The sequence below is a fragment of the Pseudorca crassidens genome, chromosome 2 (assembly GCF_039906515.1).
Source record: "Pseudorca crassidens isolate mPseCra1 chromosome 2, mPseCra1.hap1, whole genome shotgun sequence".
Lineage (NCBI taxonomy): Eukaryota > Metazoa > Chordata > Mammalia > Artiodactyla > Delphinidae > Pseudorca > Pseudorca crassidens.
Window position 1 is genome coordinate 34,780,538 of NC_090297.1, and position 11,837 is coordinate 34,792,374.

The following is an 11,837-nucleotide window of genomic DNA, read 5'->3' on the forward strand; positions in this document are numbered from 1 at the left end:
CTCAACATTGCTAATTATTAGAGAAATGCAAATCAAAGCTACAATGAGGTATCACCTCACACCAGTCAGAATGGCCATCATCAAAAAGGCTACAAATAATAACTGCTGGAGAGGGTGTGGAGAAAAGGGAACCCTTCTACACTGTTGGTGGGAATGTAAATTGGTGCAGCCACTATGGAAAATAGTATGGAGGTTCTTCAAAAAACTAAAAATAAAGATATCATATGATCTGGCAATCCCACTCCTGGGCATATATCTGGAAAAGACAAAAACTCCAATTCGAAGAGATACATGCACGCCAATGCTCATAGCAGTACTGTTTATAATAGCCAAGACATGGGAGCAACCTGAATGGCCATTAACAGATGAATGGATAGAGAAGATGTGGTATATATTCACTGGAATATTACTCAGCCATAAAAAGAATGAAATAAGGCCATTGCAGCAATATAGGTGGACCTAGAGATTATCATACCAAGTGAAGTAAGTCAGACAAAGACAAATATCATGTGATATCACTTATATCTGGAATCTAAAAGAATGATACAAATGAACTTATTTACAAAATAGAAATAGACTCACAGACATAGAAAACAAATTTATGGTTACCAAAGCGGGCAGAGTGGAGGAGGGAGGGATGAATTGGGAGTTTGAGATTAACAGTTATATACTACTATATATAAAATAGATAAACAACAAGGACCTACTGTATAGCACAGGAAACTATGTACAATATCTTGTAATAACCTATAATGGGAAAAATCTGAAAAAATATATATGATATGAATATATGTATGAATCACTTTGCTGTACATCTGCAACTAACAACATTGTAAATTAACTACTTCAGTAATAATATTAAAAAGAGAGAGCTAAGAATACACAATGGGGAAGGATAGTTTCCTCAACAAATTGTTTTGGAAAACTGGGTATCCACATACAGAATAATGAAATTGAACCCTTATGGATTAAAGACTTAAATATAAGACCCAAAACTGTAAAATTCCTAAAATAAAACATAGAGGAAAAGCCTCTTGGCATTGGTCTTGGTAATTTCTTGGATATGACACCAAAATCACAGGCAACAAAAGCAAAAATAGACAACTATGACCACATCAAACTAAAAAGCTTCTGAACAGCAAAGGGACACAATCAACAAAATGAAAATGTAGCCTACAGAATGGGAGAAAATATTGCAAACATTATACCTGATAAGGGGTTAATATCCACAATATATAAGGAAGCCCTACAGCCCAGTGGCAAAATACCAAAATCTCAATTAAAAAATGGGTATGGACTTGAATAGACATTTCTACAAAGAAGACATACAAATGGCCAACAGGTATATGAAAAGGTGCTCAACAGCACAAATCATCAGGGAAATGCAAATCAAAACCACAGTGAGATGTTAGCTCACACCTGTTAGAATGGCCACTATAAAAAAAAGAAAATGAGGGGCTTCCCTGGTGTCAGAGTGGTTAAGAATCCGCCTGCCAATGCAGGGCACACAGGTTCAAGCCCTGGTCTGGGAAGGTCCCACATGCCATGGCGCAACTAAGCCCTTGTGCCACAACTACTGAGCCTGCGCTCTAGAGCCCACAAGCCACAACTACTGAGCCCGCATGGTGCAACTACTGAAGCCTGTGCACCTAGAGCCCGTGCTTCACAACGAGAGAAGCCACCACAATGAGAAGCCCGTGCACCGCAATGAAGAGCAGCGCCTGCTCGCCAAAACTAGAGAAAGCCCACATGCAGCAACGAAGACTCAACGCAGTCAAAAATAAATAAATAAAATAATTTATAAAAATAAAAAGTGAGAATGTGGAGAAATTGGAACTCCTGTACACTGTTGGTGGGAATATAAAAATGGTACAGCCACTCTGGAAAATAGTAGAGAGATTCCTCAAAAAATTAAAAATTGAACTATCATATGATCTAGCACTCCCATTTCTGGGCATATATCTAAAATAATTGAAAGAAAGATCTCAAAGAGATATCTACATTCCTATGTTCACTGCAGCATTTTTCACAATAGCCAAGATGCAGAAACCACTTAAATGTCCATTAATGTAGCCTAGATAAAGAAAATGCAGTATATAATACAGTGAAATACTGATCAGCCTTAAAAAAGAAGAAAATTCTGCCATGTGCAATAATATGGATGAACCTTGAGGACATTATGCTAGATGAAATAAGGCAGTCACAGTAGGACAAATACTGCATGATTCCGTTTATCTAAAATAGTCAAGCTCATAGAAACGGAGAGTAGAATGGTGGTTTCTAGGTGCAAAGGAAATGGGAGGTATTGTTCAATGGGTATAAAGTTTCAATCATGCGAGATGAACAAGTTCTAAAGACAAATATAGTGCCTTAGTAACAACAGTACAACATAGTACCTGTACAACACAGTGCCTATGGTAACAATACCATTTGTAAGCTTAAAATTTAAGAGGGTAAATCTCATGTTAAATGGTCTTACCACAATAAAAAATAAATAAATAAGATGTACGGATACAGAAAGATCGAAAGTAATTTAAAAAGATATCCCAGGCAATTACTTACCAAAAGTAAGCCAGTGTGTAGCTACATTAATATGAGAAATCACAGACTATAAGGGAAAAAGTATTATTAGGGTCAAAAAGGACCACATAATGATGAATTATAATTCATCAGAAACATATAATGATCCTGATGCTATGAGAACCTAGTAAAGCCTCAAAAGTTAGGTGTGGCCTTGTTGCTTCTGGGTGGAAGCTCTAAGAATTAGCACGTGCTTTGCCACATGCCCTTGTTTTCCTCCACCATGGCAATCAGGACTGTCCAGATGGTACCTTCTCCATCAGCCTGGGTCCTAGAGTGAGGATAATGAAAATACTACTAGCAATTCATGATGCGCATGGAGCATGAGTAAGAAATAAATCTTTACTGGGCTGCTTGTTTCTGACAGCTTTATTGAGGTAAAATGAGCACACAATGAACTACACATATTTAAAGTCTACAATTTGTTAAGTTTTGGCACACATGTGCACCTGTAGAGCCATCACCACAATCAAGATAATGAACACATCCAGTATCCCCCAAATTTCTTCATGTCCTTTGTGATCCCCCCTCTCATCTTCACCCTCTGCTTGGTTCCACGTGACCACTGGATCTGCTGTGGTCATTGTAGATCACTTGCATTTTCTGCAATTTTATATACATGGAATCATACAGTATGTACTCTTGTTTGTCTTTCAATCAGCACAATTATTTTGAGATTCATGCATGCTGTAGGGTTCATAAATAGTTCATCCATACTTATTGAGTTGTATTCTGTCATATAGCTGTACATTTATGTATTTATCCATTCACCCATGGATGGACATTCTGATTGTTTCCAGTTTTTGGCTATTACCAATAAAGCTACTATGAACATTCCTGTAGAAGTCTTTGTGTGGACGTATGCTTTCATTTCTCTTGGGTAAATACCTAGGAATGGCTGGATCAGATAGTAGCTGTATATTTACCTTGTAAAGAAACTGCCAAACTGTTTTACAAAAGTGTACAATGGTGGTTTTGATTTTCATTTCCACAGCGACTAATAACATTGAAAACCTTTTTATGAGCTTATTTGTCCATCACCCATATATCATCTTTGGTGAAGTGTCTGTTTGAATATCTGCCCATTTTTTATTGGGTTGTTTGTTTTCCTTTTCAACTCAAAACTTCTGACCTTTGGAAGACACTGTTAAGAGAATAAAAACACCGTTGAGGACAGGTTGTGTGTGTGTAACTATAAACAGTAGAACAAGGGAGATCTTTGTGGTAGTTTTGTATCTTGAGTGTGGTGGTGGTTATACAAATATGTACATGTGATAAATAAAACATACATAGTATCAATGTTAATATTCCTGGTTTTGACAGTATATCATAATTATGTAAGATATAACTGTGAGATAATAGGAAATATATATATTGGTCTCTGCCCCTGGTTCCTGGCCCAGAGCTCCTAAAACCCTTGTGATTTCCTAAGTGATAAGAGCACTAGGAGCATCGTTTGTTCCAATATTTGGTCTTTGACCCCATCCCTGATATAGGGTGCTAAATCCCTTGGAACTTCCTGTGTGATAGGAGGGTCTTTTGTTCTAATGAAATGACTCTGGGTGGACTCCCGGATGGCTCTAAGATGGGGGCTGGTCACCAGAAAGACCAAGCCATAATGAGAAGCTTGGGATCCGGCCCCACACCCCCGCACTCCCCCTCCCCTGCCACAGAGGCTGAAAATAGAGTTAATAATTGATCATGCCTGCATGAGGAAGCCTCCATAAAAATCTCAACAGAAGGGGTTCGTGGAGCTTCCAGCTTGGTGAACACATCCACCTTCTGGGAGGGTGATGCAACCCAACTCCACAGGGTCAGCAGCTCCTGTGCTTGGGACCCTCCCAGACCTCACCCTATGTATCTGTCTGTTCATCTGGCTACTCATGTGTGTCCTTTATCATATCTTTTAATAAACTGGTAAACGTTAAGTCAGTGTTTCCCTGAGTTCTGTGAGCTGTTCTAGCAAATAACTGAATCCAAGGGGGAGGAAGTCATGGGAGCCTCGGATTTGTAGCTAAGTTGGACAGAAGTTGTGGCTAATCATGGGGTCCTACTATTTACCATTGGCCTCTAAAGCATGTGTGTGTGTGGGGAAGACTCATGGGAATGAGCCCTTAACCTGTGGGATTTGATGCGTCTCCAGGTTGATTGTGTCATAATGGAGTTAACCTGTAGGACAACCAGCTGGTGTTGCGGAGAATTGCTTGTGAGGAACCTATCCCCCCGCCACACGCACATATCTGGTGTCAGAAGTGTTGTGAGTGTGGTAGTGGTGTAAAAGTAAAGGAGAAACACAGGAGGAAGACTGGGTTTTTCTAACTCAATAACCACTGAGGGAAACTGGGTGAAGGGTATACAGGGCCTCTGCACCATCTTTGCAACTACCCGTGAATCTAAAATTATTTCCAAAAAAAATTAAAAAGAAAATAAACAAACCCCAGACTTTCTAAAATAAATGGTGTTTGGACAATTGACTATATATTAGGGAGAAAATAAAATTGGATCCCTATCTTACAATATACATAAAAGTCAACCCCTAGAGTATTAAAGACTTTAATATGAATAGAAAATTATTACAGAAGACAGTATGGAAATTGTCTTTGTGACTGCAAGATAGGAAAATATTTCTTAATGTTCAAAAAAGAGCACACCAAAAGGAAGAAAATCAATAAACTTGACTACATTTATATTAAGGATTTTTGATTCACATAAAGAGAGTGAAAAGATAAGCTACAAACTGAGAGAATAATTGCAACACATAAAACCGAGTAAGATTTAATATCTAGGCTATATAGGTTACTTCTATACATCAATAAGAAAAGACAATTCAACTAGCAAAATGGACAAAGAAATGAATGGTATTTTCACTTAGGAGAAAGCATAAATAATCCATAAACATTTAAAAAAATTTTCCAGTTCATCTGAAATCAGGGAAATGAAAGTTGAAATCATAATAAAACCCAATTACACAGCCACCAAATGCAAAAGTTAGATAATAGTGAATGTTAGCTAGAATATGGACTAAAGGGAACTTTCACGTGTTGCTGATATTGGTGTAAACTGGAAAAGTTCCCTAGGAAAATAGTATGTCGTTACCTTAATAAGTTGAACAATGCATACACTCTACAAGCTAGGAATTCTACTATGAGGTATACTTCCTAGAGAAACTCTTGCACATGGGCAGCAAGAGACATGTAGAAGAATGTTTATAGCTGCATTGCCTATAATAGCAAAACATACAAACAAACAAATATAACAAAAATGACGGCTTCATCATTTTGAGATTTATCTATGTTATTGCATGAAGCTGCATTTGATTTTCACCACTCTATTGTATGAATACTGTTGTACTGGGGGAAATGCCACAACTTATTTACCTATTCTTTTCATTAAAAGCCCTAAAGCCAGTCTGTTTTACGGGTGAATCTTTACTAAACTTTCAAAGGAACAGATAATTCTTATCTTATACATGTTATTCCAAAGGGGAGAAATTATCCAACTCATTTTTAAGAGGTTAATATAATACTGATACCAAGACCACTTAAGGGCAGTAGAATGGACAACCTCATTTGTGAACATGCAGCGAAAATTCTAAATAAAATATTAAGATTTAAACCTAGTAGTAAATTTAAAAATAATGTATTACATACAACCAGAGTACAGCTTATTCTAGGAATGTAAGGATTCTTGAAAATTAAAAACTGTCGTTGCTTTTGGCTTCCTAACCTAGTCCCACTACGTATTTGTAGGCAATAAATAGCACAGGCAAGGAGGACAATCCAAGCAGTAAGCCGCTACAGTTACTGTGATCCAGGACAAATTATATGGAGGACCAGGGAATGAATGTCTGGGGTTCGTTCATACAGCAAGGTTAATGATTTCAACATACGGATAAAACAGATGTGCAACTGCATGATTTATTAACTTTAACTAGGTTGAAGTTGACAGGGAAAACACCTGTCTTATGGATCCAGAACCCAGAAGCTCTCCTGGGTGTAAAGGCTCAGGATAATGTTTTTCTTTCAGGACATCATGTCTTTGTCTTCTGCATAAATCCCTTGTAGGTGCCTCCCCAGATCTTCCCCCAAGGTAGAGTTAACATCTCTAACTTCCACTTATTTCATTTGCAGGTGGTATTATTGCCTTAGAAGATCACAATTTTACAACCATCATGTAATGAATAGATTCAGGTAAGGATCATCAATGTATATACTAAAACTATTGGGTGAAAGATTGCTGCAGAACAGGAAATTTACATGGTTTCAAAGTATCATTCCATAGGTTAACTGATTAACTATAAAGAGGAAAAGGTAACTTTAGGGTAGAATTCTGATGGATACCACCTGAAACAAATTATCAAATTTACCATCACCAGTAACAAGGCAAACTGACATTATGTGCCTCTTGATGTGATGTGATGGGAAGTACACATCATCACACATATAGTATTTTTGCCAAAAATGATTCACCTGAATCTAATTGTTGAGGGGAAGGTGACCAAATCCAGATTGTGGGACATTCTAAAAGACAACTTCCCTGGACTCTTCAAAACCAGTAGAGTCATGAAAGACCACCTATGTGTGTGTGCATTGCATACATGCATGTGTATGTGTACTGTTCTAGATTAAAGATAAAGATAAAAGGATACTAAAAAGGCTTGACAACCAAATGCACTGTGGGATCCTTAACTGGATGGTAGGTCAAATAAGAAAAAAGTTATAAAGGAAATTGGCGATAATTGATGAAATTTTACCATGTTATTGTATATTAAATATATTAATGTTAAATTCCTTGGATGTAATAATGGTATTGCAGATATTTAGAAGAATGTTCTTGTTAAAGAACTACGTGCTGAAGTGTTCAGGCATAAAGCATCTTCATGTCTGGAAATTTCAAATGGTTCAGCAAAAAGAGAAAAAAGTACATAGATGGATACCCAGATAAATAAAATGTGGCCAAACGTTAACAACTGGTGAATCTAGGTAATGGATAAGCTATTAATTCATTATACCATAAGTTCACCTTTTCTGGGGATTATTTTTCAAAATAAAAAGTTGGGGGAAAAAGAAAAAAGAAAAAACTAAAAAAAAAATGCATTACTACAGTTGGCAAAAGGCAAGGGCAGCAAGGGAGAAATGATATGCAGTGCAAAATTACAGAAACTTTAATCTTACTTGGTTAATCACCCACTGTGTTCTTGAAACCCTCACTTTTGTGGTCACAAAAATGGAAACATTCCATACTTTTTGTTTTTCTCCTCTCTCTTCATAAGGTCTGACTCATCTGAATAACTTCTCCTGAATTTACTTATTAGTGAATTTATTTCTTGCTGGTTAACCTTGATGCTTTTCCCACCTGCTATATAATAAACTCCCCTTCTCAATTCGCCCCCATTGATCAATGCTGTCCTTTCAACAAGTGAAATTCACCTTAATAGCTTAAAGGAGGAAAACTATATGATTGTTGCCCTCAGTGCAAGGAAAGCACACAATAAAATTCAGTGCCTCTTAAAAAGTGAGAAAAGAATTTCCTTAATATGAAAAGGAGCATCTGTAGCAAAACCTCCATCAAACCTCATACATTAAAGTACAAGTACGCTTATGAACCTTAGAAGCATTTCCTTTAATAGTGGTAATGAAGTAGACGATTAGGATGCAGGGTACTTCTATCACCACTAATGTTCAGTGTGATATTGGAGGTCCTGACCAACACAATAAGACCAGAAAATGAAAGAGTAACTCTAAGTATTGGAAAGGAAGAGATTTATTTGCAGATTATATGATCATTTGCATAAAAATAATCATAATAAGAATAGCTAATGTGTATTGAGTACTTAATATATTGCAGGAGCTGTTCAGTAAGCATTACATGTATAAATGCCACTTAATCCTACTTTAAAACAACCCTAGGAGATAGGTATAACTATTATCCCCATCTTACAGATAGTGACAGTAAGGCACAGAGAAGGTAAGAAATTCGCTCAAGACCAACCAAAGCAGTCTAATTCTAGGCCCTTAAGTTTTAATCACTCTTCTATATTATAACTTTACTGTCATCAACACAACTTGCGACAAAGAGAGGTATGAGAGGTAGTCAAGAGCCAATGCAATAAAATTAGTATGTCTTTAGAGCTAGAGGAGAAGGCGTAACAGTGGTTCTCGATATTGGCTACATACTGGAATCACTTGGAGAGCTTTGAAAAATCCTGATGCCCAGCCTGCAGCCAGACCAATTACAGCTGAATCTTGGAAGAAGGGTGGAAAGGCCTTGGTAGTTTTTAAAGAACAATTGCACTAAAATGTCTTAAGAGAACTCAAGAATTCAAATTGTGGTGTAAGTTTCCTTTCTTGCAAGCTGGGTGAGGTTGCACACTCTGAGCAGATGAATTACAGAAGGGTGTAATTTGAACCCAGGAGAAGGATAGGGACTAGAAGTCCCACATTGTGGTGGAGACTGTAAAAAGGTCTCAGTGTATCCACATGCAGCTCAGATAGAGTCATCCTGAACCCTGCAAAGCTCAGGTGTCAAATCTCTGACTGATAATGACTTATTGTGCTAATAAATTGTCAACCCAATAGCCTTGACTTGTTTACGGTGTCAATCTCAGCCTTCCTAAGAAGGTAACTATATCACAGCCAGGAACTGTTAAGCTGGTTACCTCAATGTGGCCTCCCTAGATGGTAACTCTATCATGATTGTGAATTGTTGACCCAGTAATCTGAAATCCCTGGAGATGGTAGAACTTCTTTCTCAGTGCGTAAGTGGCTTTTCAAGTCTGAAAAGGCTTAGAATTAAATATAGAAATGGGGACTTCCCTGGTGGTCCAATGGCTAAGACTCCATGCTCCCAATGCAGGGGGCCCAGGTTTAATCCCTGGTCAGGGAACTAGATCCCACATGCTGCAGCTAAGAGTTCGCATGCTGCAACTAAAGGTCCCACATGCCACAAGTAAGACCCAGCACAGCCAAATAAATAAATAAATATAGAAATGATAAATAAATCAAACCTATCACATAAAATACTTTTGTGTTTAAAATAATTGTGTGTATGTGTTTGGTACTTAAAATGTAATTTTGAAATAATATGGCATATTGAAGAATCTAAGAGATTAGCCTAGTTTGGTAGATTAGACCTATGAAATGTAAGGAAATTTAGTTGTTTGTAAATAATAATATTCTTTTTCATTTATTTATTTTTTTTGCGGTACGCGGGCCTCCCACTGTTGTGGCCTCTCCCGTTGTGGAGCACAGGCTCCGGACGCGCAGGCTCAGCGGCCATGGCTCATGGGCCCAGCCGCTCCACGGCATGTGGGATCGTTCCGGACCGGGGCACGAACCCACATCCCTTGCATCGGCAGGCGGACTCTCAACCACTGCACCACCAGGGAAGCCCAATAACAATATTATTTAAAAAAAAATTTTTTTTTTGGCCATGACGTGCAGCTTGTGGGATCTTAGCTCCCCGACCAGGGATTGAACCCAGGCCCTTGGTGATGAGAGCACAGAGTCCTAACCACTGGACCACCAGGGACTTCCCATGTAAATAATATTAGAATACTAGATCTACTAGATCTATATGTTATTTATTTATTTTAAAATTTATTTATTTATTTACTTGTGGCTGCTTTGGGTCTTCGTTCCTGCATGCAGGCTTTCTCTAGTTGCAGCAAGTGGGGGTTACTCTTCGTTGCGATGTGCGGGCTTCTCATTGCCGTGGCTTTTCTTGTTGTGGAACATAGGCTCTAGGCACATGGGCTTCAGTAGCTGCAGCACACGGGCTCAGTAGTTGTGGCTTGTGGGCTCTAGAGCGCAGGCTCAGTAGTTGTGGCACATGGGCTTAGTTGCTCTGTAGCATGTGGGATCTTCCCGGACCAGGGCTTGAACCTGTGTTTCCTGCATTGGCAGGAGGATTCTTTTTTTTTTTGTGGTATGCAGGCCTCTCACTGTTGTGGCCTCTCCCGCTGTGGAGCACAGGCTCCGGACGCGCAGGCCCAGCGGCCATGGCCCACGGGCCCAGCTGCTCAGCGGCATGTGGGATCCTCCCGGACCGGGGCACGAACCCATGTCCCCTGCATCGGCAGGCGGACTCCCAACCACTGCGCCACCAGGGAAGCCCTGGCAGGAGGATTCTTAACCACTGCGCCACCAGAGAAATCCTGATCTATATGTTATTTATATATATGTAACAAATTTTTGTTAAGTACTTGGGAAGAATTTGCTCACCAGAGATGAAACTTGATTGAGCAGGCATATGATGGGTGTAAAATGAAAAGAGAATACATGAAATTTATATTCAGTTTACAATGTTTAATGAAATTACATTTTATAAATTTTAAATTTTTTTTTTTTTGTGATACCCGGGCCTCTCACTGTTGTGGCCTCTTCCGCCTCAGAGCACAGTCTCCAGATGCGCAGGCCCAGTGGCCATGGCTCACAGGCCCAGCCGCTCCGCGGCATGCGGGATCCTCCCAGACAGGGGGCACAAACCCGCATCCCCTGCATCGGCAGGCGGACTCTCAACCACTGCGCCACCAGGGAAGCCCCCCAAAATGGAATTGTTTAACAGAGTTTAATTGTTCTGCCTGAGTTATCTGAACAATAATAAAAGATCTCCTTAAGCCTAATCATTATTTTTATATAAATATAATCAATTTATAAATAGAATAATATATTTGTAAGTTGAACTTTTAAGTTTTAAATAAAGCCAAGGTTTTGAGTTTGTAGATAAAAAATTTAATATTAATTTAGAACTTAAAATGCTGTAGTCTTTTGTGCTCACAAAATCTGCCCTCAGACATGAAAAAAAAATCACATCAACACTATTATTATCTGCATTTAACTGATGAAGAAATGGAAGCTCAGAAAGGTTAAGAAAACAGGAATCAACTCCATGCGTGTGTGGCTTTAAAGCCTGTGCTCTTAACCAGTGTGCATGTGGTTTCCCTGATGGATCAACCTCCTGAAAAGTCAAATGACTTTGGAATAATTAAGTAAACTATTTTGAAGTGACTTAAGCAATGTCTGCTCATATGCATTATAGGTTGACTTCACAGCTAAGCGGTCAATTTCAGCTCAAGGAAAGAGACTTTACTGGCTCATGTGACAGAAAATTCTGGCTTCAGGCAGGGTTGCTACAGACTCAAACCCTGCTTCTCTCTGTCCATCAGTCTGTGTTGAGTCCATTCAGACACAGGCTTTCTTGTGGCGCAAGATGACTGGTGCTATCCGTCTGGGCTCAAGGACAGCTGGAAAATGTGG

The 11,837-nt window shown here is 38.8% G+C and overlaps 1 protein-coding gene across 19 annotated transcripts in view; it reads left to right on the top strand.

Moving 5' to 3' along the window:
- ZNF691 (zinc finger protein 691) overlaps window positions 1–11,837 on the top strand; it is an 82,865-nt gene that overhangs the window by 28,748 nt on the left and 42,280 nt on the right. For 16 of the 19 annotated variants that reach the window (XR_010940779.1, XR_010940775.1, XR_010940774.1 and 13 more), the window contains one exon: window positions 6,711–6,770. The gene's annotated coding sequence lies outside the window, so the exon portion shown is untranslated. Of the gene's footprint in view, window positions 1–6,710; window positions 6,771–7,852; window positions 10,940–10,972; window positions 11,204–11,837 lie in introns of those variants that run through there. The other 3 variants (XR_010940776.1, XR_010940780.1, XR_010940791.1) reach the window with 2 other exon arrangements.